At 39.2% G+C, this 26950-nt stretch overlaps 1 protein-coding gene across 3 annotated transcripts in view; it reads right to left on the reverse strand.

Moving 5' to 3' along the window:
* The window catches only part of PLXNB2 (plexin B2), a 252661-nt gene that overhangs the window by 170215 nt on the left and 55496 nt on the right, over positions 1–26950 (reverse strand). For all 3 annotated transcript variants that reach the window (XM_068996091.1, XM_068996111.1, XM_068996101.1), the window contains exon 3: positions 1270–1457. The gene's annotated coding sequence lies outside the window, so the exon portion shown is untranslated. The remainder of the gene's footprint in view (positions 1–1269; positions 1458–26950) is intronic.

Genomic DNA, 26950 nt, shown 5'->3' on the forward strand with positions numbered 1-26950 from the left:
ATGTGCATTTCTAAATAAGCTTAAATAGTGGCTATTTCTGTGTGATTTCCTGCTTTTTCCTACAGTTGAAAAAATCATGATTTTAAGTACACAAAATGAGTGTGTGAAGGCAGAATGTACATTTTTGGTTTAGAACAGCTGTGTTCACTTTTATTCGTTCTGCATCACACATGCACGGAACGCTGTATTTTGAATCTTCCTTTCCCCATTTGTTTTTAAGGGAAAATAAAACACAGAAGCATCCAAAACAAACAAACAACACCCCCTCCCCCCCAAAAAAAACAAAACGAAAAACTACTAAAAAACCTAAACAAAACCCCTCCCAAACTGGCAGGTGGCCAGATACTAGTTAAACACTAGAATACACTTGTTTCCTTAACTTGGCTCTTCCTAAAATTTTATTTTCCCTCCCACTGTTTCCCTTTTCTTTGATGCCAGGCAGGAGACACGTTTCTCTTGCTGGAAAGGATAAGTGCTATCTTCCGAAAAGTTCAGTCTACAGACAATTATTCCTGGTAACTGTGAGGAAGGTGGCACGCAGGATCCCAGCCTCTCTCCTTCCCCTCCAGGCTTGTGCCAGGCTGGAAACAGAGGTCTCAGCAGGAGCACCTCCAGGAAAGAGACCAGCACCAAGAAAGCTGCCAAAATGGATTTAAACCACTTTGCAGCTAAAGAACTGACCAAGAATCATGTTTGTGCAACCCCTTTATCGACCTCGCTTCAGATCTCTTTGGCCGCTTGAAAATAAAGTAGGTTTTACATGCTGGTTTCTGAGAAACCTGCCAAGCCAACACATGCCAATCAATGTGAACAGGTCCCGGAAAAGAAGGTGATCGAATCTCTCCAATCATCCTCAGAGTCACAGTCAAACCCACACACCTTCGAGATTCAGGTCAGCCACACAGCTGCTCAGCATCCCCTGGGAGACTCAGAATGTAAGTGCAAAATTAGGGCAAGCACTAGCACAGCAGTAGGCTGCAGCATGTTGCTGGCAGAGGCACAAACCTGCTCCTCTACCCAGCACACCATCTATAAATAGGTTTATGAATACAGAACCTCTGCCAAGCTATTCTTGCTAATTTTTAATGCCTCTTGCAATACTGACTCCTCGAAGTTTTATCTCCATTAGTAGTAATAAACATTTATTAAATACTCCAGCAATATCTGAAAGTCTTGATAAATAGCAAAAAATCTGTCTAGAAAACCAGAATATAATTTTGCATTTAGAAAATTCTATTGTATTAAAAAAGAAGGAAAAGATCAGCTTACCTGAAAACAGAAAATTCACATGAAAAATCTGTGTGCACACCACAGCTTGGGAAACAAGAACCCACTTCTTCTGGGACTTCAGGAGGAGACAAGGCAGTGTCAGCACTTACTTTTGTTCAGCTGTGCTCCTGGGGGTGCCTGCTGAGCCCCAGAACTGAGCCCTGGGCTGTCCCCCTCACTCTTCGCACCTGGAACAACAAGGCAGGCATTCAGCTCCCTCAGCGCAGGAGTGATGCGACATTCCGCACCCCGGACACAGCGAGGGCTGCTTACACTGCCTGCCTGCTGCAGACTCAACACAGCCCTATAGAAGGGGAAACCCACTGCAGCTGCCATTATTGATAAGCATGGTTCTCTGCTCCTTTCTGCTGCAGGTGCCCTCTCAAGATACCTTGGGGACATGAAAAGCACTAGAAAGCTGCCTACAGAGCATCCTAACTCCCTCTTGGAGGGACCACTTTTCTAGAAGATAACAGTAGCCCCATAACAAACATGCTAAAGCCCAGTCTGTGGCAAGAACACTTTATGGTAAGAATTTTGTTTTGAGCTGCCAGTTTTTGGGTGACCAAACCAACCAGGACTAATTTCAAACAGGGACATTAACCAAGGACTTAAATTACCTTGTACTTTCATCTGGTATCATTCTCTTGTATCTCTGTTTTTCCCCTTTCCCTCTCAACACTTACATATTCCACCATCCATTTTCAAGGACTAAATGAAGCCCTTTATTAAGGCTCAATTTTCAAAAGCAATGTCACCTTCCAGTTTCCCTTTGCTTCAGAAATTAGCTTCTAGGGGCATATTCTTGAAAAGCCTACATCTATACTTATTTAAGCTTTCTGGGGAATAATTGAGTATGGAAAGTAAGGTTTAGCCTGATTAAATTTTTATTTCCATCTAAAAATAAAAAGAAATGCATAGTAAAGAACTACGAAAGCTTGAGCCTCTCTCTTTTTTTTAGCTTCTGAAAGATGAAGACAACGGAGACATATTACAATAATTTTTTTTTCCCTTTCAGAAATCCCAAGAAACTTACCACCATATTCTTAAGCTTTGAGCTATGTAGAGTTGACTGCTAAATAACTCATATATTCTGAGCTAGCTGATCTCACTGGCCCCAATTTGAGCCATAGGACTACATGACCTCAGGTGGTCCCTTCCAAACCAAGTTATCCTATGATTTTTTCCAAAGGGAAAAAGACTAGTTTGTACTTTTCAGTAACATAAGCCAACCTTTTCTTTCATGTTTGCCAACACTTTTACTACATGCATCTTCTCCAACAAGGAATCTTTCAACAGTCCAAATCTATACACATTTTATATATGAAAAATCTTTAAAAGTTATTTCAATCTCAAATTATCAGAAGTATCTTTTCACATGTCACAAACTGAAAGGATTTAATGCATTTAGCTTAAACTAGCCTGGTAAGAAAACTAAGAGACTGTACCCTAAGTCCTCCACTAGGTAACTAACACTAAAGAAGGAACTGGGGGTAAAAGACAGTGGCTGTATTTCCTGTGGAAGAAACTCCAACTTTACAGTAATACATTTTCTACCTGTGATTCTGAAGGCAGGACACTACTTTTAAATCAGCTCTCATGTCACATGGCTGTCAGACCTGTCTGCAGCAAAAGCAGTGGAATCTCTTGCACACTCCACACCTCTCCCTGCCAGCACCATCCTTCAGTAACACCTCCCTGTGCCAAGGCACCAGGTCACGCACAAGCCCACATCTCCTGTGGATCATCACACAGCCACTTTCCAGCCCTGAGCTCCAGCTGCCTCCATCATGTCCATGTGTCAAACCTTTTAGCTGGCCAACTGGTTCACTCTACAGTAAAAAGATGATTTTTCAAAGAGTTTCTTGGAAGATAAACATTCTGAGGCTCCCCTCCCGCCCCAAATTCTTTAGCATGTGTGTTTCTTGATAAATACTAAACACAAAAAAATCCATGTGCAATGCAGCAAGATCTTTTTCTGTTTCTCTGTGTACCTGCTCTCAGCAGAGAGGAATACAGAGATTATTTAATAGATAAGATATGCTGGGAATGAAGTACAGGAATTCCAGTCCTAAAATACCATAAAGACAAGATATTAGAATAAAAAAATAAACAGACTTTTTCCATCATTAAGGTGAAGGAATGCCATACAGGATTGGAAATTTCTCCTCAAATCCAACTGAGCCTTATTCCTGTTGCTCTGACACTTCTGTCATTGCTGTCTTCTTCCTTCCCCCTTCCCCAAGAACTGCAGATGCCTTCCCTCTTAACCCCAGCAACACATTGGCCATTGGACTCTATCACTGTTTCCGCTGCAAGGGAACACTGAGACAAGAAAAGGGTAATCCCCTCAGAAAACCACTCACGTGGGTCTACCCATGTAGATAGACATGGTATATCAATACATATTCTTTCTTCTCTCATTTTTCAAGAACCACAGGTACTTCTCTTTTCTAATAAAATTATTTCAAGTAAATAAACACCATGACCACTTTTAAAGTTGAGCCCTATCCTCAAGCAGAGTCTAAAACACGTTGTTGTTAGACATGAAGAGCTTTTTCTTCAGCATGCCCACAGTTTGCTTCAAAGCTCATTGTTTAAATAGGAACAGTTGAGATGCAAAGTTAAATTTAAGGATCCTGGGAATAGCTGTGCATGATGGGCAGCTGGCAGGCAGATCTGCTGAAAGGATGCAGTTCTGCACATGAAGTCACAAGAGTGAGATTCCTAATTATATGCAGTAACCAAGGCATGGAAGAAAAACCAGTTCATCAGTTAGCATCCAGCAGCACAGTGAGGAAGCTTTGTTCTCTTCTCTGGAAAGAGGACAGTCGATACTGCTCATATCAAAGCCTGGATCCACAGCCCTCCAGACTTAATTAGAAAATCATGAAGAACAAAATGGCATCGGACACAAAAAATGATCATTTTTCAAGTAAATTTAGTGAAGTGAGTGCTCTTACATCTACAATCCATGCTCCCTCATCCACCCTTCTTTCCTTGTTAATGATACAGAGTTGGCTGCAGATGCAACAAAACCTGTCAGCAACTGCAGGGTGTCCTAAAGCAAGTCTTGCCTATTATTCCAGCTGTATAGATGAAGGTCGCTGACACTGCTAACACCTCTGACATTTTATAATCAATTGCCAACGTTTACAGAGGAGAAAATACTGCTAGCTTTGAACACACTCAGAAAGAAAGAAATTCTTCTCAATTAATTTTAAGCTTGCTCTCTCTGAGCCAAAACGTGAAACATGAGGCAACCTAACAAGTCAAATATTAGTGAGATTGTTTTCTGGCAGCCAATGGCATATTCTGTTTGTATATAAACAATTGTAGTTTATCCATCTCTCCAAAATAACTGCAGTATGAATCATCATAAGGACAGTGTCAGAGAAAACTGCCAAATACTTCTGGCCAAAGAAAAATAATAATTTAACTTGAAAAGCAGCTATGAATATTAGACTATCAGCATGTTGCTAACACCAAATACCTATTGGAGAAATCTAGTATTTTGTGGATTAGACTCTTGGAAGATGAAAGGGGCTGACCTTTACCTACAACTTCGCTGCTGGTAAAGAATGATGAAGCTCTTGCCATACACTGTGTATTCACCTCGTGCCTGCTTTTCAGAACAGGAACAGAGATTGCTGCCTTTTAAACTAGTCCTATGTTGATTTTTAGCCAACTGTGATATTCCACTGCTATAGCTGAGGATGGAGGGCTAAGGAAGAAATTTTCAAATAATACCTGTAAAGGGTCCACGAGTGCTGTCTGATTTATAAACTGTCAATGTGCTTGATGAGTTCAGCAGCTGGGAAGCCCTGGATTTGACATTACTGCCCTTACCTGATAGTTCAAAGCAATTGTTTTGAGTTAATACAAGGCTCCAGAGAACACAGGGATCTCTAACTTAAGATCTCTTAAAGACCTATGGTCAAAATTCTTGCTCCTGATAGTCCTTCTCACCCTCCAGCTCCTAATTCAAACAATCAGTCCACCCTTGCTTTTCACAGGAGGTCGTTGCTGTACGTTGTAATGTTTGCATCAAATACAATTGCCAAAGGCACTCCAATTTTCACTAATAGTTAGCATTAGGAGGAAAAAAAAAAAAAAGGTTGTATTTTTGTCCAAAAAGAACCATTTCCTGATGTTTAGCATAGTCAGGATAACGGTCACAGGCAGCATCTTGGCTCAGCAGGCAAAAGTAGTAGGTGGTAAATGAGAGTGCTGGGGAGGGGACAGATCTTTTTCCAGGGGGGAGAGGAGGCAATGTCTGCTAAAGGAGGCACCCTGATGGCAGTAGATTTATGCATCCACTCTTGTCAGTCTAGGAGGAGGGAATCATGGTGCAGGGCCAGCTGCAGGGGTGTGCACTGCTGTCGGGAAAAATTAGAAGTCTAGCAATGAACTATAAAGAAGGGAGAAATGACAGAGTGAATGAAAACTCCATGATAAACCCATTTAGGCTCTATTCTCCCTGGGATGAAAGATGAAGCATAATCTCTTTGGCATATATGCTGGCAGAGACTCAAACAAATATGCCTAGGTACACTCAGGCACATGGCCCAGAATGTGCAGTGACAGCGTCCGCCCAAAGGACTGTAACTGCACAGGATATGGAGAAAGAGTCCTTCTCAGCACGTTTAGCCAAGTTCTGGGGAAGGATCATAGCACACTAAGATGCTCTGGACCAGAAGACATCTCATCTGCTGCCCAATGCCTTCTTTGTGTAAATACCTTGGAAAGAAAGCTTTTCCATTTGAATACCTTAGGGGAGTGTGGGGGGTAGGGGTGGGTAGAGAGAAGAGACAACCAGACTATAAAACAGTGAAAAGCACCCAAACTAAGGCTCTGGTATTTCACTCTTACTTGAGAAAATGATAACTTTCCAATTTCATGTGGCATTCCTTTCCCTAGGAGAATTTCTGTCTGAGTTGGGCAGGTCTGCATAACTTCTTATCCTATTTAAGGCAGAGGTAGATTTTTTTCTCCTTTGTTCATTCAGAGATATGAAATATTCCAAATATTTATTCATCGTGCTTGGTCATAATAAAAAAAAAAGGATTTGTGGTTATACTGGTATCGGAAAACAAGGGAATAGGGAAAGAGTAGGCAAGGAAAACAGTGCTCTCAAATACACTCCCACAAGGTCCTGGTTAGAGTTCGAGCCCCAAGCCCAAGTGGGGAAGTGTTTGGTAGCTTTTCCTTCTGCCTGTCCTGACCACTGCTAAAGCCTAGGTGCAGGTGAAAGTCTTTCTGGAATACTAATGCCTTGCTGAAAGCCAGAAGGTACAAAATGGGAGCTGTTTGGAGAACACTTTCCTGGGGGAAAAAGGGAGGGAGGGATGTACTTCAATACCTTATTTTAAGTTACACATAGGCACCCATAGTGTTAGGCATATTTTTACCAGGAACAGAAGAGATACATTTTGCTCAGCATGCTAACGTTGTAAATTCTGCCACTGTATGTCCTTCAGTGGAAACTCTTCGAGATACAGTTTGATGAGAAAGGTTTTTTCAATTAAATGTGTGAGAATCAGGGAAAACAAAAACAAACCACAAGCAGTCCTACTGTAAAAGTCCTTTCTACTACACATGCACATCAGAAACATGGGTATTTACTTAATTCTCTGTAAAATACTTTGAATCCATCTGCCTTTTTTTAAGGCAGCTCTTCTATAATATTCTTTCTGGTGGCGTCATCTATCCAGTGTAAAAAAGATTTCTGCTACCAGGTGTTGGATTAAGACACCACTGACCACATTGTAACTACCTAGTGTGTTTTACAAGCATTTATACCTGCACTGTGTCCATCTAACAGCTCAAAAAACTGCAAACATTCAAAGATATATTAAAAAAAGCACTCCAAAACAATGTTGAGACATTATTTCATTAACACTGTGAAGGTCTAAATGGGGTACTGAAGTGAAGAATGGAGTCTTCTGATGAATTAAAGTAAATGGAAGATATCTACATGCATGAGGTCTCAAAGAACAAATCCTGAAGGCCACTGTTTGATCAAAGCTTTGTGAGGAAACACAGAAATAAACCACAAGCTGTTACAGCAAGCAACAGAAATAAAACTGGCAAATTCCTAAACTACAAAACTATATAATTGTCAAAGTGCAAACAGTACTTCTTACAGCTACATGGTTATGTTTCACTTTTTTTCCTAAGGAAAGTAAGGACAGGCAAATGTATAATTTTAATATCAGTTCAGGAAAAGCTTTCATAGTGAGATATCAAATATATTATGAGAAAAGGGAAAAGGAACGCAGTTATTTATCTGACTTGAAAACAGCACAGTGTCAAGTTAATTTAAAATTCAATTTCGGTTTAAAGTGTTACAAGGAAGAAAGAATCCTATGTCTCATAGGTTGTAAATTGAAATCCTAGTAAGTTTTTTGTCTGCCAACTAGCTGTGTATCAGCTATAAAGTCATATTGCAGGTGCCTCTTTTAGGAGATTGGGCTGCAAGGCTCACATTCAGAGAAGTTTGTCATTTACTATTCCCAAAGGCATTTTATGAAAATTTTTTTTCATAGTCTGTTAATTAATGGAAAATTGGCATTAGGACAACCCAGAGGTAATTTATGCAAGGTACAGTGCGTGGTGCAAAAACACAGAGGGTCCTACCCCATGGAAGTCACCAAGAATGTGTACATTCATATAAACGTATCTTTTACATAAGCAAACATACCAAAGCAGTTTGCCAGCAAAAACAGCCTTTAGGGTGACATGAATTTAATAAATAAATAAAGAATCTTAGAGTTTTTTCCCCTTTCTAGAAAATATGCCTGCACAAATATGTTTCATTTAAACTCCACACAAAACCTTGAACATGATGGTTTGAGGGAAGAGGGGGATATTCCCCCCAGTTTTCTGAGCTGAGGGATAACTAAATCTGATAGAAAGGACATTTAATTCACCCCTGGACTCCAAACCGAATGAAAGCCTACTCAGATTTGGTACATATTATAAAAAAAATGACCCAAGGAAAACAGCTAAACTTCCAGTTTTGGAAGGTTTCTGCAGAGTGCACTGGCCAGTCTGAGCAGAAAGGCAAATTCTGCTCAGAAAGGCAGATTCTGCTCCTCAGCCATCAGCCACTAACAACCCAGCTGGCCAGCAGACAGGAACGGGGCTGGAAGGGCACGGAAAACCTGCACAAACAAAGAAAATGAATGTCTATCCCTGACCTCCACTCCTCCAAAAGGAAGGCAAAGAAAAGCTGCTATTTACAGCAGCTGGGCTACTTTTATTTAGTCACATAGGCCTTGAACCTCCTTGTACAAACACTGTGAAACCTCAAAACCTTGCTGAGGGAGCAGATGAACACCTTGGAAAGCTTTGGTTTTGTCAAAGTGAAATTTAAGGTGTGTGCAAATTGGTACTCAGGAAAGGGTAATATTTGAGGACATGAATTTATCTCCACTGACATATCCACAGCTGGGAACCAGTATGAACAGCTTCCTCATGCTGATACATTTCACTTCTTTTTGAAATGGAAAGATGTGGGAAACATTATTAGAGGTGATAGAAAAGTGTTTTTGTATTGTAGTAATGGCTTTTATCCTGTCTTCGAAAATGACAATTTTGAGTAAATTTATAATATATACCCATTATATATAGTTACATTTTCCATCAAAAAAAATTTTCTAAAAATGATGGAAGATTAACAAAAGATAAGGAGGGAGGAATTTGATACAGCTTGAGATGGCAAAAAGCCTTTTGCCCCTCATATTATTTTTTTAAATATATCTGGGCCCCTTTCTGCTCCCATAGCAAAACATGAGTCTGTGGTTCTGCCCCCCTCCCTGCTCCCTTTCAACTCCCTACTTAAACCCTCACCATTTAAATGGCTTATTCAGCTTTTTGCCTTACCATGCATTTTTGGACCTACAGCTCTGAGGTGGATTTCGAAAAACTTTTGCTGGCACTTAATGTGGAAACTACCACCACTGTGCCAATATTTATACACGTGGTATTACAAAAATATACCATTTGCTTTAATCTACTGCTCTTTTCCTGCTTCCTATGCTGGCAGAAAACACAAAGAGGTTTAGCAGTGATAAGGAATTGATGGATATCTTCACTATGATGCACCATAGTGAAGAGGTTTACGTCTGAATTATGCAGTGTCCCTTGCAGAGTGGCCAACACAAGCCTCAGTTTGCTTAAATTTCTGTGGAAACTAACAATCACTGTTTAAAAAACCAACAGCACCAAAATAATCCAAATTTAAAACCAGGATGCATCTCTTACTAGGAAAACCAGGCCACAGCACAGGGATGTTGCACTCAAGAGGATACAATACTTGCTTTCTTTCCAAGCTGTCCCTCACACAGGATGTGACTCTATTCTAATGCTACTTTTTGGTAAAACTTTTTTGGTTGCCAGATGTTGCAAAACACAAAGAAGGAGGACGGGAAGCTGGAAAGGCCAGCTGCTCCAAGGTATAACCTGCCTTGGACTAAAGCAGCCTGAGACTGGAATGTTCCTCACATGATGGAGGGAGCCTTCTGTGCAGGACTTGAGGCTTCAGATTTTTGCCTGTTTGATGGAGTTTGGGAATTCAGGTTTTACTGGACTGATACTGTAGCACTGTCTGATACCATTTGATTGCAATGGGGGCAAAAATATCTTGCAAAGGTGATCAGAGATGATTGGACACAGACACAACCACAATGTTTTCACAGGAAGGCTTGCAATACACCAATGAGTGGGTAACAGGATTAAATGCTGCCTCAAAACTCCACCCCACTACACATGTAAGAACAGTGGTGCAGCAAAAGAGCAAAAGCAGCCTAAGACTTTACATTTAATTCTCATTCATTTCATCTCTAAAAACTAAAGAGATTGTTTTATATTATTTTTAAATATTTCAATTCTTCTCTTTACATTTGGTTTGCACACCAAAGTGACAAAAAAAGCTTCAAATATTCCAGTATTATGCAAGAAAAGTTTAAAATTTGTCTTCAAATTGGTAGTACTTCAGAAAAAAAAGAAAAAAAAATCAGAAAACCCAAATATATAATCAAGTTCTTTGAAGCCATTTTCTGTTCCACTAAGATATTTATACTAATTGGTGAGCCCCTCTTTTAATCTTTTCATGTACAGATCATTTCTAAATGACTGAAATTTGGGATACACTATTTTAATACTGATGGTGTACCTAATGAGATCAGATTTTTAATAAGATTCTAGGCATTTATATTAGAGAAAGGCTTTGAAAAAAAATAGGAAGGTAGCTGTGTATCATTAAGAGTGAGCCTGTTCAGATCATTATAATCATATTTGCTATTCTTTTTTATATACCATTAATGTGGTATAGGTGAATATCAGAAAAATGTAATAATCCTTGATACTAACACAAAACGCCTGCAGGTCCATTTATTTCTCATTCTCAGTATATACACAAAACTTTCAGTAAAGAGATGCTATGGAGGATAAGCACATGTCATTTGTGATTAACTTAATCAGATCTAATTTGGCCAACAAAAACCTTAGCTACTTCCTAACTTGTTTATTGACCACTATCAGAAAAACAATTCAACATCCATGTCAAGACTGATATTCTAGTTTTAGTAAAATCTCTTTTTAGTGTGTTGCCTGTGAAATATATAATTCTGAAAAGTAATTATGATCATATATATAGGTATCAATAACTACTACTAGAATTCTGCTGCTTCATTTTTGTACAGAAGTATATCTAGACCTACTGCAGGTTGCCAGTAAGACTGCAGTGTGTCCATATGTTAGACTATACACAGCCTAAGCGAATGTTGAGGCACATCATCTTTTACTATTATAGCAATTTCAGACGTGGGCTGATTTTCCTATAGAAATACAACCAATTAGCATTCAATTTTGATTGAATACTCCCTCAATAGATGAAAGTGCCTTGATCATTTGCAGCAGCTCTTTTAAAGTGGGTAGCCTGAAAAAATTAGACAGATGAGCATGCTTTATTTCTGTCCGTTCCTGAGTTTATTGCAGCTCCCGTTTCTGTGCACTTTCATCCTTCACTTGAGTCCAGTTCAAGCCATCCAGGCCTCCCAGGACAGGGAGGAATCCTTGACCCACATTTGGAGGATAAACTTGTGGTGGGCTTTGGGGTTTAGTGCAGGCAGCACAAGATCACCTGCACGGCTGCTCTGTCCAGGCTGACGGAACTGATGTCTCTGTATAAAGTACTGTTTGTTCAGAAAGACAACAGTGTGAAGAGAAGCCTGGCCATGACAGGGAATTAGCAGATCTGCATGGCTCACAAGGAGTCATGTGCCTTCTGCATGAAAGCCCTGGAAGGGTTTCTGTATCTGCTCAGCCGAGTACTGAGACTGGGTCTGGGAGCTGTCATTTGCTGCAGTTTGAAGTCCTTTTACCACAGTTTACATAAAGGTAGGAAATATCCATGATTCCTCTCTAGGAAAAACTGTGTTCAGAACCTGCAGAGGTATTTTATCACTTCACCTATCCAGCCTGGAGCACAAAGCCCAAGAGAGTTCAGAGAAAGAGATGCATCCACAGTCAGTCAACACCACAATCCCTGATGATGCTATGCATCTCTAAATTACCTGCTGTTGTCCACATCGATTTGCCTGCTGAGGGAACCCCTATTCTACATCTGTAATGCAACTCTTCCTGCAGAGACAATTGAAAAGTAAATGTAGACAGAGTTCTATATCTTCCCAGCAGAGTCTTCCAAGTATTTTCCATAGATTTAGTCAATTGAGTACCTATTCAACTTGCTATCTCCATCTCAAACTTCTTATAAATCAGACACAAAGGATAAGAACTTTTGATTCCACCAGAAAACATAACATGTGCCCAGAGCTTGTGTTGGTGCTAGTTATCATTAAATTTCACAACTACACTGCAAGTCAGCCTGAAGAGAAAGTGTCCTTCTATGGCCTGGTATTAGACAGTTCACAAATATTGTGTTCTAAGGAGTAAGAAAATTAAGGTACAGGATCAGTGCCAGGATACAAACATATTATGCCTACACATTGTTATTCCAGTTCAAACAGTCTCACCTAATCTAGTTCTGAAATGTATTCGCTTCAGTTACAAGTAAATACAGCTGTAATAAATACTAATAAATAGATTCCAAATAAATAAAAATGAGATTTTTTTTTTCTTTGACGGGGAACTATTAGAGGAGACTTCCATGCAGACAGAATGGCCATTTCCTGATACAGAATCCATCACTGTCACTTAACATATGACTCTCTTTTAATGCTGTGTTATGAGACAGAAAGTCAAATAATGTCTTTTGCTTTGATGAAAGCATGAGGAAGTTGACTCAGATAAAAGCAGGGAGTAATCTGTTTAAACAGCTTGGGTCCAAAGTTGAAAATTAAAGAAAATCAATAACAAATACAGGCCTGCTGAAGGAGAATCTGCCTTGAGCATGAAATAAAAAAAAGGATGATATGTTACTGCAAAAATATTTTGTGCCAGAATATTCTATCTGTGAGGTTTGTGAAGACCCACATTTGTTTGAATTTACATGTGTTTATTTATGTATAAATTAACATAACACACACTATTCGCTAGTAATTATGTAGTTTAAGAAGGTTGTGGCTAATCTAGAGGTAATGAAGGACATCAGGGTAAATTGATATTTATTAGACAAACAAAGAAAGAAGTGAAAGCCCTCAATATGTTCCCACTATTTAGGCTCCAAACTTTGGTGTTACAATTTTGGTACATATCTGTCCAGGTCAGATTTTTATCTGAGCTAGTGATGTGTTCATAGAGAGCACAGAAATGCCTGCATCTTGGGTCACAAAATGATTTTTAAGGAACTGGCCATTCAAATCTTTGGGGAGAGGTACTTAACAAGTCCTCTCTGCTTTTTTAGAGAAAAATGAAAAATGTGCAAGTTGTGTTTGCAGGGCAGGAGAGATAATTCCTTCCCACTCCATGCATGGAAAATTTAGCATAAATACTTACACAGAAGACAACAGAAATATTGACAAAACAGCTTAAAATTGGATCTGAATTTGGATCACTATAACACATCCTTCCTATACCTCAATAGTCAAAGGTGTGAAAAGAGCTGCAAAGAGAGCAAATGTGTTGCCTCTAGTTGATAAATTCAAGTATTCATGAAAGAAATCAGAACCTAAAATCATCACTGCAGTCTTCTGAGAAAAGATATTAAATGTGCATGCATTTTCTACATGGACAACCTGCAGAAACCTCCCCTGAGCTCTTCTGAAGTAAAAAACCCAAAACCCTCAAAGCACCTTTCAATTTTCAATACTATTTTTCCATAGTAGTCAGAGAGAAAGACCAGTAGCAGTTCATGCTACCTTAGAGAGAGCAGGCAAGGGTTTAGAAACATAACATCCAAATTTAGAGTGTGCCTGTGAAAATAGTTTATTAATTCTCTTAAAATGCAGAATTATTGTAATCATAACAAGAACAAGCACATACCACAAATCACCAACTTTATAACTGACTTCCTTTTACCATCTGAGAGAAAATAGCTTTGCAGATTTTTGCTTCTCTTCTCAGCAGTCCAAAATAATGCTCCTCAAGGAATTTAACTAGTGAAAAGGCCAAAATTTTCCAGAAGGAAGATGGAGGATAACAACATATTAAGCTGGCCAAAATAAATAGTTTCAGATTCTGATTCATCAAGTAGAATACTGTGACTGGTATTTTTATCATTCTGTACCAAAAAAAAAACCAAAACCAACCCAACCCAAAATCACATTCCTTGAACAATATTTTGTCTTCCTAAATATTTAGAGAGGCACATGTTGATCTGCAGCCCTGTGAGCTGAGTAACTTTAGGTCTTGTGATTCCATTTGTCTCAGAACTCAAAGTGTTTGAACAAAACCCACGACACCCACCTGGCCAAGGGTTAAAGCAACCTTTAACAAGGAAGAAATCAGCATTTGTGGTTCTTGGGATGGCTTCAGGCCCATAAAGAAACAATTGCATCATGCCCTAATTACTCCAGCTGACTCAATGCACAAACTGGGATCCCTCTGAAAGCATTTCAGAACATTGTGTAATACAGAAAATTAAGGTACTGCATTATCTTTCCCAGACCTGACAGCAAGTTTTTTTGCAGAGCTCATTTAAAGTAGAACCACTACAAAGAGAGAGGATAAACAGGCATAACAAAATTATGCAGAGGACAGGCCATACCGAGAACAACTTTCAGCTATAACCATGGACTGCCATGTATGACTCTCAAAAATGGTAGCATTATACTCCTACTGCTCTATTTTCCCCTGAAAATTAATCTAAGTAAATTTTAGTGAAAAAAAAAAGGTTTGTTATTTACCCTCACTAGGTAACACCACAGTTATCCTTACCTCCTTGTAAAAAGGAACAACATCTGCAGCAGATGATCTATAAATTTTCCCAACTTTCCTGTGAGGAGCACTATTTTATTGTTCAATTTTGTTTCTCCATAATATGCATCTCCATCTTCCATAGTGATGGATAAGGAGTTTTGATCAAGCAGTTTAATACTGGGGAAAGGGAACTTGTATTTATAGGGAATACATACATATAAGGACAGAAACATACAACACAGGATTATTTTAAAAAGCTGCAGTTTCCTAGATTCATACGTATCTCTTGGTATGTATTTTTCCTGTGTGTGTACATGTACATTATAGATATGTCAGGAGTAGCAACACTAACTCTACAGGGTTGTAGCTCTTTCTCACAGTGTATATATTCCTGGAATTCAATCAGTTACAAGGACAAGCAAACATCTACAACACTGGTAGGTGGCTGCTCATCTTCCAGGCAAGGCATATATATCACTGCTTAATTTAATGCCGAAATAAAATAATATGATCTATATATTAATTCAATATAAAATGAGGTTGAGAAACACTTATGATAAAGTGACACACTGTAACGTAAACCACTGTTTTCATTTCCACACCAGCCTGCAAAGTGAAGGAGCCAAGAAGCAGGGATGTGCTTTGAGCAGCCCTGTCTGGTGGGCTCCATTTCCCACACAGGGGCAAAAGCTGCTGCTCCAGGGAGGGGCAAATGCTGCAGCTCACCCCACTGCATCTGCTTGCGTCTGGGAGTCGGAGCCTTACACAGGAGACCTGAATCAGGACTTTAGTAAAAAGCAAAGGCAAAAAGCACTGATGCATTTTTCCAGCCTCAACTGCTGGCTCTGCATCTGCAACAACATAATCCCTTCTCCCATTCCCAGACCACTGTCTGGGGGACTTGTCTATGTTTTGGTATTCATTGCAAAATTTTCATTCCAATTCTGTACAGAAAAACCTTCCCATGATGTGCTTTCTTTCTTTACACCCCAAAAAAGATATCGCATGTCTGCTTTGTTCTTTTCAAACCACCTTGTCCTCATCTGCAGTCCAATTCCACAGCAAGCTCTGGGCTTATGCCTTATAGATGTTCCTCCTGGGCAAGCATGTTTATTTATGGACTGCAGTGCAATCCTGTAGCATGGAAGTAAATAAATGAACAACCCACTCCCTCCTTCAAAGACATGTGAAGACCTAAATTTAGTTCCTTGTCATGAGAACCCATCAGCAGTTAAACTATCTTCATCACCATAATTCAACAGCAGGCTTCTTTTCGTACAATAGCATGAAAATAAAGCCACTGGTACCTATTATTTTTATGTATCTGGCAGATAGAACATAGTGTAACTATTCAGCCAGTGCACTGAACTCAGTATTCCTGTGGTCAGAAGTCCTTTGACTCGTCTCAACCTCTACCTTGGTTAAATTTCTCTTTTGGTTTCTCCATCATGACTGTGGGGCAGACAGCAAATGCATTTGCTTCCCCAGGGAGGTACAGAGCACAGCTGCTCCTTGGTGACGTGCAGGAGAAAACTTGTGGTTTTATACTTTTCCTCTGTTCAGTCTCAGGCCAGACACACAGGTCATCCTATGTACACAGGATTTTAAGCAGAGGTCATCAGCTTGTCTTGATGCATGTAATTAAATTTGTTTTACAAGCTTGTCTAGGCAGTAAGTAATTAAATATCACTTCTCAAACTGAGATTTTAATTGTCCTGAGTTGCCTGACAATAGCATTTTTCTCAGTCTTGTTTGTTCCCAAGTAAATGTGAAATGTGAAAAAGGAGCTACCACTGATAATTGTACAAGAACTACAAAGCAACAAAAAGTGTTCAACTACCAATAGCTTTAAGACAATAATTATTAAGTATTCCTAATACAAGTTTTGAAAGTGTATCCAGATTTTCAACAGCTTGTTGGCAATGGAAATGTTAAAACACACAGAGCATTCTGCCTTTGTTTTCATGATACCCACAATAAATCCTGAGGCGAGTCTGAACCACATCTAAATCCAGTTTTAAATCCAAATCCATGTTTTTCAGGTCAGAACTACATCTAAATTACCATAAGAGTGTCTGTAGATACTTTCTTAATTTGGAAAACTCATTAAGTGTTTGGTTATGCAGAATTATGAAGCCTTAATTCCAAGTATTATTGTCAATTATTCTTACTATTTCACAATATACTAAGAAGCATCTTGAATTTTCAAAAACCTACAAACTCCCTGAAGGAGCCAGTACCACACAAACTCGTCAGCTGTGGGATTATTTTCAGGATCTGAAATGCAGCATACAGACTAGCCAGGTATGTACCTGCCTCCACTGCAATGGCACTTATACAGACACAACCTTGCAAAGTCCATTTAAAGGGCATAACCATGTTTTCAAAGCTTTAAAATGCAGTCTATTTTTCTCTGCAGCTGTGTGTATTTTACCATAAATAGCAGACAAGCCACATTAGGTTTTGGAGAAAAGGACTTGCTTTTGTGCAGTCAGATACAGGAGAGAGACACAGATATGGCTTCCTACTGATAAACAGGGTCAGGGCTGTACTCTAAGCAAGTAGATTCTCCCTCATACCACTGCCCCAAATTTCTGTCAAGCCATGGTAACTGTTCCCAAACTCCTAAGCCAAAGGGGGAGGAGGAAAGAACTGCTCTCTGTGCAGTTACCCCATGTTAAATGGGGATATAAACAGGCATCTCCGTTTAGAGTCCCTTGGGGAGAGCATTAGAATCATCCCTTCAAGGTGCTTTGGGAAGATCACTTCTTGCCTTTGACCTGGAAAGCTGTTAGAAACAGGATCAGGATATGACGGGGAGTGGTTCCTCACAGACTTACACCACAACAACCAGGCCAGTGCAAATTTGCAGAAGGCAAACGCAGAATTAGAAGGGCACCTAAGGATCTACCAGCAGGACAGAAACTAACTACAAGATACATAATTACTTTGCTCCTTCTCAAAATATTTAACAACTCAAAATATCCCCATATCCTGAAAAAGGCCACAAATTGAAACATGTACATGGGCAAAAAGAGTGGTAAGATTTGTATCAACAAGCCCTTACACACGAGACTAAATAGCTTAGCGGTTGAACATGCAAAAAAGATACAGAAGGGTATAATCAAGGCCAAACACCACCTCACAGTATTAAAAACTACAAGGTCATCTGAAGTCAGACGTGCAGATAGTAGCCCTCCATGCAGCTACAATCTGTGTCACAGGGTGAAAGTGAAAAAGAGCTCATCAGGATCCTACAATCCTAGACTGTTTTGGAAGGGGACCTTGAAGACCATCTAATCCCAACCCACCTGCCATGGGCACTACACCAGGTTGCTCAGAGCTCCATCCAACCTGGTCTTGAACACTGCCAGAGATGGGGCATCCACAACTTCCCTGGGCATCCAGTTCCTGTGCCTTTCCACCCTCGCAGTAAAGAATTTTTTCCTAATATCTAATCTAAACCTACTTTCCATCAATTTGAACACATTCCCCTTGTCCTGTCACTGCATGCCCTTGAAAATAGCCTTGCCCCACCTCTCCTATAAATTTGCTTCAGGTACCACAAGGACACAGTTAGGTCACCCTGTAGCCTTCTCTTTTCCAGGCTGAACAAACCTAATTCTCTCCGCATTTCCTCATATGAGAGGTGCTCCATCCCTCTGGTCAACTGAATCACAGACTGAATTTTTGAAAGACAAATGGATACTTAAATACAGAACAGGCACATGGAGTGTTCAATTTAGATGTTTGGTTTTGCAGGAATTTGATTAATTATTTCAATTTTTAAAACTATTTCATTGAGTATGAGTGTATCCTTCAAAATGACAGTATTCTCACAACGTCTCTTAAATATTTTGTACTTGCCTTGTGAGATTAAATGATATGTGATTTAACTCCCATATGGTGTGATGGAGGAAGCTGGTATGTGTTTCTCTTTCCTTATTCTTTTCTGTCTAGTTTTAGATGTCTGACCACTTGTGTGCTGACTTGCTCTTAGTCTCAGCATTTATGGTATCCTGACCTTGAGATGATATTCACAGAAGGGAACTGCTAAGCTGCAATTGCTTTAAGACTTACACAGGTGAGGAAAAAAACCCCACCTTAAATAACCTATTAAAACCCTACCACAAACTCCTGGACCAGCAGCACCAATATCCCCCAAGCACCTGCCACCTATTTAACAGAGACATTTTACCCAACACCAATTACTCAACTACCTTCTGTTCTACAGTGGAGCTTAGCAATTGTGATAGACTTAAAAACCCAAAATTTAAATTACCATAATACCTCAGAAAGAAGTGGCAAATCTTCATGGACACTGCTAAACTGCAAGAAGTGATTCCAATAATTAGTGTATGTTTACCATGTAATTACTGTCTTTCTAAATCCCAAGGGGACAGTATGTGAAGTAAAGTATTACATAAAGTATTCATTCAGTTCAAAAAAATTATCTGAATGCATACTGAGTTATGAGCCCTTAAAAGCTCTTACTTACATTTCAAATATGTGTGTCTGACTTAACCAGCTTATAACACAATAAACCAAATCATTATGGACTGCTGACTATAAAAAAAAAAAAAGCAATCTGTTAAATTATTTTTATTATGACAATTACAATAATTTCTTTCATGGGGCATGCTACCAGTTGTGCAGGCTACGATCTGAATAAGAAACAGCATCAGTTGAACTACTGATGCAATAACATTCATCTGCAATTCCACACACATGCACTCTGGGCTTCAAGTATTGTACAAGATATGTTTGAAGCCAAAACCCTGAAGATGGTTTAAGCTCACCATCAGCTTAAGTGATTTATTGATGATTATTAACTATTTACTTAATGCTTAATCACACTTATTTGTAATAAACACCCCCAGCAAGGTTTTCTACTTTCCAAAACACACACATGGTTTCTGCAGTTTCATATTTATAACGGCTTCTTTTTGAAGACTCTGAAATTGCCTGACATCTCAGGTAAAATTTTTGGAAATTTTCGAGAATCTACTCATCCTTCTGGAGCTTTTCTAGACTTTTAATGATAATTAAGGATTTCTAAGCAGTCTCAAAAAGAGAACAGCCATGGCACCTCTTCTCCCTTGCCCAGTCGCTGGGGAGAAAAATGTATGGAATGTATTTAACTAATGCAATTGAACTTTTTTATGAGAAAAACCCACTTCATCATCTTGAATTACTTATTTATAATGAGTTACTTGTTCAGCACTGGCCAAAATAAAGTTTATCCACTTACGAAGAACTGATCGAGTCAGAACTCTTAGAATTCTGTTGCAATACTGTTAATCTCTTATTGTTAATTCAGCAAGTTAAGAGAAAGGAAGCTGATTTTAATTCATTTAACAGAATCCCAAAGACAAGATTGTTCTGTTATGAACAAATGCTTCAAAGATTTTCTGCCAGTCCTGTTTCCTCTCCAGCTGGGAATAAAGTTTTCTTCCCTATTAATACAAGTCAATCATTCTCTTCCTCAAATTCATCTTTGAAGTTTCCAGTAAACTCAATGTTCCTTTAATGAACACATATTTCTTTTTAGTACATAGGAATTCTTTCTTATTAAGGGATATTTTAATTCATATTTGTTGGTTAAGGTTAGAAAAGTTCAACTGTAAGTTTCATATGACAAGTACTAAAAATACTGGGAATGATGGATGATACCTATACACACATGATGGTCAAAGGATGTTGTCCTGCTACTTTTAAGAAGATAGCCATGTTCTGCAGTTGCAAAATACCTATTCATCTTGGAATTTGGATACTGTACACTATGTTGTGAGGTGATGTGTGATATTTTCACCAAAATCCTCTGAAAGGTGGTAGATGTAAAAGAAGATGTCTGATGCTAGTAACAGAGAACAACAGCCAGCTGTTCTACACAACAATCATTTAACCTCACAAATTAGAGCAACAATGTAATTAATTTCCATAAAGATAAGCACTGAAGGCCTAGCAGCAGTCTTGTCTCTGGAATTCAATTTTAACATGAGAACATACTGGAACATAGAAGAGTGCCAGTATTTTGGTTTATACTACAAAGGTGGTAACAGAGTACCTCTTGTCATAAACAACCTGTTTGATTAACAGTTTAATGGGGCAGACTGCCCTCACTGTGTCTAGCCTCATCACCCTGAGTCCTTACACACTCTCTCCAAACTCTCCTCTGGGAAGAGCAAGTTTGCCATATTTTAATCTGATATTAGTCTTCAAGCATAAATAATACATGGAGATGAGCTAAAATGTCTCATTGATTAAAATTCTACACTGTGAGCTTGTCACATTTCAATGTGCAAATTGCTTCTGTCTGGCCTGCATTCAGAAGTCAGTAATCTAAATATATGTACACACTTGCTTGATTTTAAGTTTAGCATCACAGCTGAACCACAGATTAGAATCAGAAGAGATTTTTCTCTACAATGAATTTTTAAGTAATGATGTATCTGGTCAACTGATTACCTAACGAGATGACTGTATTACATGATGTGGCTGCCTTCACACAGCTGTGAAGAGCTCAGCCAAGTCTTGGGTTGAAAGCTATGCCTTAGGTTTCTACCATGGTTTGCAGCACTTTAACTATAGCTATAGTCCTCAGAGAGCCCAGGAAATCAGCAAAATGGAAAGGCCATAGATACCAAATTTGCATAGTAATAGCTTTTTACATGTTTACAAGCAATTCTTAAACACCAAATGCATCTAGGTAGTTTCCTTGGGAAGGAAACACAAAAGTCATCTCTAGTAACAGCAAGGATTAATTATTTGTCCTCACATATTTATGATTAGTACTGCAGAGACTGCACATAAAGTACAAAGGTGGTCAGGGAATAATGCTATGTGTTGCCATGCCTCATGCTCAAAATGTTTGGATTTCAAAGTCATATAAACAATGTTCAAAGACTGAAATGTTTCCCTTGAAAGCAGTGGTCAGACTTGCATAGGCACCTTTAGAGAAAAGGGATGTTAGAGAATCCATGCATTTGTCCTGGCAGGGTAACCCATTTCTTAAAATTGCCTCAGAAGGAGAAATTATTTCAAAGTGACTTCTGCTATTTGAAACAATATGTCCATAAAAGCTCCTCTTTTAGGAGTTCTTTTTTATTTGCAAGGCAGATAACCAGATTATTTTCTAGAGTAAGAAAGTATCCAATGAATTCAATAATCCATCATATTGAGCCAAAAGCTCAACAGAAAAAATACAGTCCTGTCTTGACCAGAATCATATTTAAATATACTGCTGTGTGAAGAAGAATCCTCTCTCAGGAAGGCACACTGATTGAAACCTGATAATGGAAGTAATAGCATGAATGGCCACCAGCAAAAGAAACTGGAGGAAAAAAAGGCATGTAAACCACTGTCATTCTTTCTGCCAAGAGCAGAAGAAAAGGAATGCAGCAACATTCATTTCTCATGAGAGTATTTTTCAGTTTACTGGTGCTAGTACCGAGTCTTTTCTTCCTTAACATAAGTTACGAACAACTGATATTACCCTTAACTGGTGAACATAAGGCAAAGATTGGTAAGGTCTCCATGCTTACCTCATAAAAAATAAAAATCCACCACACAATCACACAGCAATAGCAAAGAACTATGAGATGCAATTCTTCTAAGAATTAAGGTTAGTAAAACAAAATTATTCTTGAAGTATTATTTTCTATGGCTCAATCTTTAAAAAATGCATACTTTTGCTTTTTAAATTTTACTTCATGCTGCCAACTGACAGTTTTAAAGAAAATATGGCACCTGCAGAGACATCTTTCCAAATGAGAATTTTAAAAAACATTTATTTGATATGTTAAAATATTTGTTACTTAGTTATCATTACATGCTTATATAATGGAGGGAGGAGAAGCTACTCAAAACATTGCACTAGATCTGTTTATGAAAAAATCTAACATATATAATATCTGTAGCCCAAAACCACACACACACACAAATCCATAAACAAACAAACAAACAAACAAGCAAACAAAAAATGGCAGATAAATGTCTGCTGGTAATTTCAGATTATACATGTCACATTCTGGCATGTGCATCATACTGATATGCACAATAATTTCATGTTTATCCATTTAGCTGTATGCAGTGGGTGACAGTGCACAAAGCAAGAACCATTTCAGAGAGGCAAATTGCATGGAAATAAAGTCTTTTTCAATTGCCCAGAATTTTCTGAGGATCAAGGCCATGTACTCTGACAGACAGCTACAAGGAAGGTAGGACTGATCTGTAGCAATGCACACATGCTGCATTGACCCAGGTTATTAAGATAATGATAGAGTAGCTATTTCAACATTTTCAATGAATGAATAACCTGAATTTTCCACACTAGTAGAAAATACTAAGGAGAAAATGGTAAGTAACCTCACAGTAAACTGACAAACAATATAGCTATAAAGGGGTTTTGGCAGGCAGTTGTCAACTCCATAACTGTTGTCATTGCCAGTTATCAAGACACAAATCAAAGATACCTAAAAAGCATTAAAGTAATTTGCAGAAGATGAGTGTTTGCCTCTGTTGGAGTTCATAGGAATGACTTGAATCCACCACACTTTACAGGAAATGGCAAATCTTGAAAAAAGGTAATAATTTAATTTTTGTTTTTAAATCCTTCTTACATGTTGCATAATTTCTGCTAAGATTAAGCAAGACTTTGTTTCACGAAGGCTATATACTTACATCTCTTCAAAACACCAAATGATATCTAGCCTGCAAAATTATCACAGTTTATTCCCAGGAATCAGATCCCTCAGAAGGAAAAAACCTTAATGACTGACAGCAATGCATGCAGAATCCTAGTGACACTAGTCCTTTAACAGCAAACACATTCCTCTAGTTTTCTAGAAGCTTCAAAACCTGTCTGACCTGAATTTATTTTATGGACCTGACAGAAGAGCTTTCCCCTCCCTCCACTCCTGTGAATAAGCAGAATACCTCAATAATACAAGTATTTTAAACCCTGCTTTACATGTGATGAAAGGTTAACAGCACCAGAAAGCCCAGTTCTGAAACAGGCAACACAGCATACTATAGCACAAGGAAAGAAAAACAAAATCCTGGATGCCTTCTTTCAAAATGAAAGAAAGTACTGCAAAGACTCTTTCAAGAGGTCAGTTAAAACATGCTCTTGCCCTTTATAAAGTTGTGAGGGAAGTCCATGGCAGTGTGGCCAGACATGCACGTGTGTGTTTGCCTCCAGAGGCAATTGCATCTGCTATAGATTACAATTTCCCATAAGCAGCATGCTCTCTGTTGATGTGAATATATAATCTATATAATTTTGGAGAAGTTGCTAGTGAGCTACCACAAACACCAGTCTCCTAGCTCTAACATAATGTAGTTTGGGAATACGAGTCCAAGTAGTCCATGCCTGGTTGCAGATGCCACCCTATACTGACAACCCTACCCATCTGCTGGAGGTTGCAATCTCTGGGAAAGGATGGCCAGCATATTTCAGCATAAGTTAGCATACCAGGCTGTGAACTGCGATGAGGGGGAAGTCGACTTTCATTTCCTTCAACCATCCCTGCTAAAGAAACATAGCTGACAGCTGGAAGAGTAACTTCTTAAATCAATTCAGCGTGAAATTCCAGAGCATTGCTCTTGGTGCCCTCTAAAACTAGATGGCTTTAATCACCAGCTGGCTGAGTTACTGTAAGTAGATAGACAAGGTGGCATGCTTGGTGTTCCCTCTTGTTATCTCTTTATACAGCAGTGTCTGCAGGAGACCAAGTATTCATTAACTCCTGCCACAGTTAGCCAACAAATGCTTCCTGCTGCTTGCAAGGGGCTGGCTAGCTCTTTAATCTTTGCTAGAAAAGAAGGATGATTAACAAAACACGCTGTAAATACGCACAATTTGAGCCCATTTTTCATTGCCAGGTGAAGCCTAGAAGTCCAGTCTAATTGTTTGGCAGCACGCTGCTAACACTGCCTCAGAATTTAGCATCTTTCCCATAAAATACCTGGAAAGGTTTTCAGGCACTCAGATTGAGCTGCTGTACAATGTTAGAATAACGTGTAACCCTACTGGAGTCTGAAGCACTGTCTCTGTGAAATATTTTTCAGCACAGGAGGCTCTGCCAGAGAAACAAACTATCAAATCCCCAAAAAGATACACTTTCATTTTTTCTTCTCCCATAAAGATACAGAAGACTTTCGTTTTTCCCTGAAATAATTTTTCAAAGTTTTGATGACTTTAATTAACCAAATGAGGTAAAAGAATGTTTTTCAAATCCATTTTACTGTGAGACATAGGCATTTTACTGTGAGACATTTACAGGAGTCAGTGACTTGTGGAAGCTGTTACTGTGAGATACAGAATTACTGAGCTGAAGAATAATACTTGCCACAGCTCTGGCTTTAATATTTGAGGGTGAGGGATCACCTGTGCTGACAGTGGCTGCACTCAGCATGACTAGGAAATAGGAATAGCTTCTCTAGCATCCATTCATTTTTACAGGTTATAAGACAGATGCTTTTATGAGCACTGGGATAAATGAAATTTATTTTCTAAACTGATTTGTCCTCTTGTGCTTGACTGTCTCTTTCAACAGAATTGCATAAAAGTAAAGAATATTTCTCAAAGAACCCACACTGAAAAACAAATGAGAGAGGCACAAAGAGATTAGTGTGGTCTCTCTACAGGATGGGTTTCACTGAGTTTGTGTCTTGGTGGATACCCAAGAAGGAATGCTTTGGGCACAGCTCTGAGACAGCAGACCCAGATGATCCGCACCACCAGGCAGGGGGACCTTCTCCGTTCCTTAGCCTGCACCATGCAATCCCAGATCCTCCTTACAGCTGGCCCTCAGGAACAAACTGATTTGACTCACTAATCTAGCAAAAGTCTTGTTTTCTTTGGTTTGGTGCAGTTTGGCTATGTAATAGCTAAGCTGGCTCACTGTGCAGACAGGCAATCTGCAGAGGCGATAAAGGGAAGAATGGGGACAGCACCACCTCTTTGGGCAGGGCAGCAGGAGTCAGTAAGAGAAGGTGGCTGAGAGGATGCCAGAACTAACATGGACATCACCAGCTTTCCTGACCAAGCAAAAAAAGGTCTAATAAAACATGTATTACAGTACCCGGGGCCAACCTATAATGTCCTTTTTAACTGCACCACCCAAATCAGGAAAACCTCAATGGTTCAGCAGAGGTTGATCATTCTCCTTTCAAGTGTCTCTCATCTTTGTCTTCCTGGTGCAGCCAAAGAGGGGGTAGAGCACAGATTGCTCTGCACACTGTAAAATGGCTTCCCCAGCCCTCAGCACTGACAAACAAGCAGAAAGTCACAGGGATGGGCTCTCTAGATATCTTCCAGGAATGTTTTCCTCTCAAACAGGCCAGTCTCAGGGCCAATGACCCCCTGGCAAACATGAAGCCAATTTTTGACTGGATTCTGCTGAATAATCTGTGTAGGGAGAATGCGCAGGGCCATGCGATGGGAGCGGCTTGGGGGTGGGAGGCCTACAAAAGCCCAGATGTGGTGAACAGCTGTAGGATCCGGCTCATTTGCAGCTTACGATTTTGTGTCCAACTTAAGCTGGATGGAAACCAAGTCATTTGTCAGCAAAATGTAAACCACTGTCTCGCCACATTTGTGGGCACACAAATAGCCACACTGTTCCTGTGCCTTCCTCCAAAATGTTGCACAGGGCTTTTTAACCTATGTGGGGCCAAATAAGTCTTCCCCCCTTTTCTCTCTTCTCCCCGCCAGCTTCGCAAGAGCTAACATGGGAGGACTGGCTCAAACATGAAATCTCGGGGGAAGGGCTGCACTTCCAGTGGGCAGCTGGACTGTGTGATTTCGGGTAATGCCATCTCCTGTGCTAAAAAGATCACATCAACCTGCCACACTGAGGGCTTTAAAAATGCTCCCCAAAACTTTCTCAAAGGGCTTTCTGGAACACAAAAAGACCTAAAGAATCATCCTACATATTGTTCTAGATTATTGCTTTCTTTTGTCAGTCAGAATTAGACCCAGAAGTTATTATTTATTTGTTTTCTAAATTGTTATGGGGATGAAAGCCTTCTGTCATCCAGACTTTTAAAATCAGAGGTACCATGGATAAATTAAACAGGTATGAAGTTTTAAAAGCAGTTTTTTAAAAAAGCAGGTATTGATACATTAAAACTTAATAGCTCTTTTCAAGACATTGCATTTCATAATCAAAACCTCCTTAGAATTTTCATTAAAAAATGAAATCGCTGATCCAACAAACCATAACAGCCACAAATTGGGTCTGGAAATAAATACTTATGCATAAAAACCTACTTATTAATATTCTGACGAGGCTGAGACATGTATTTGAATGAAGAAAAGGCACTCCACAAATTTAAAAAACACCCAGTAGCA

The sequence above is a fragment of the Aphelocoma coerulescens genome, chromosome 1A (assembly GCF_041296385.1).
Source record: "Aphelocoma coerulescens isolate FSJ_1873_10779 chromosome 1A, UR_Acoe_1.0, whole genome shotgun sequence".
Classification (NCBI taxonomy): Eukaryota; Metazoa; Chordata; class Aves; order Passeriformes; family Corvidae; genus Aphelocoma; species Aphelocoma coerulescens.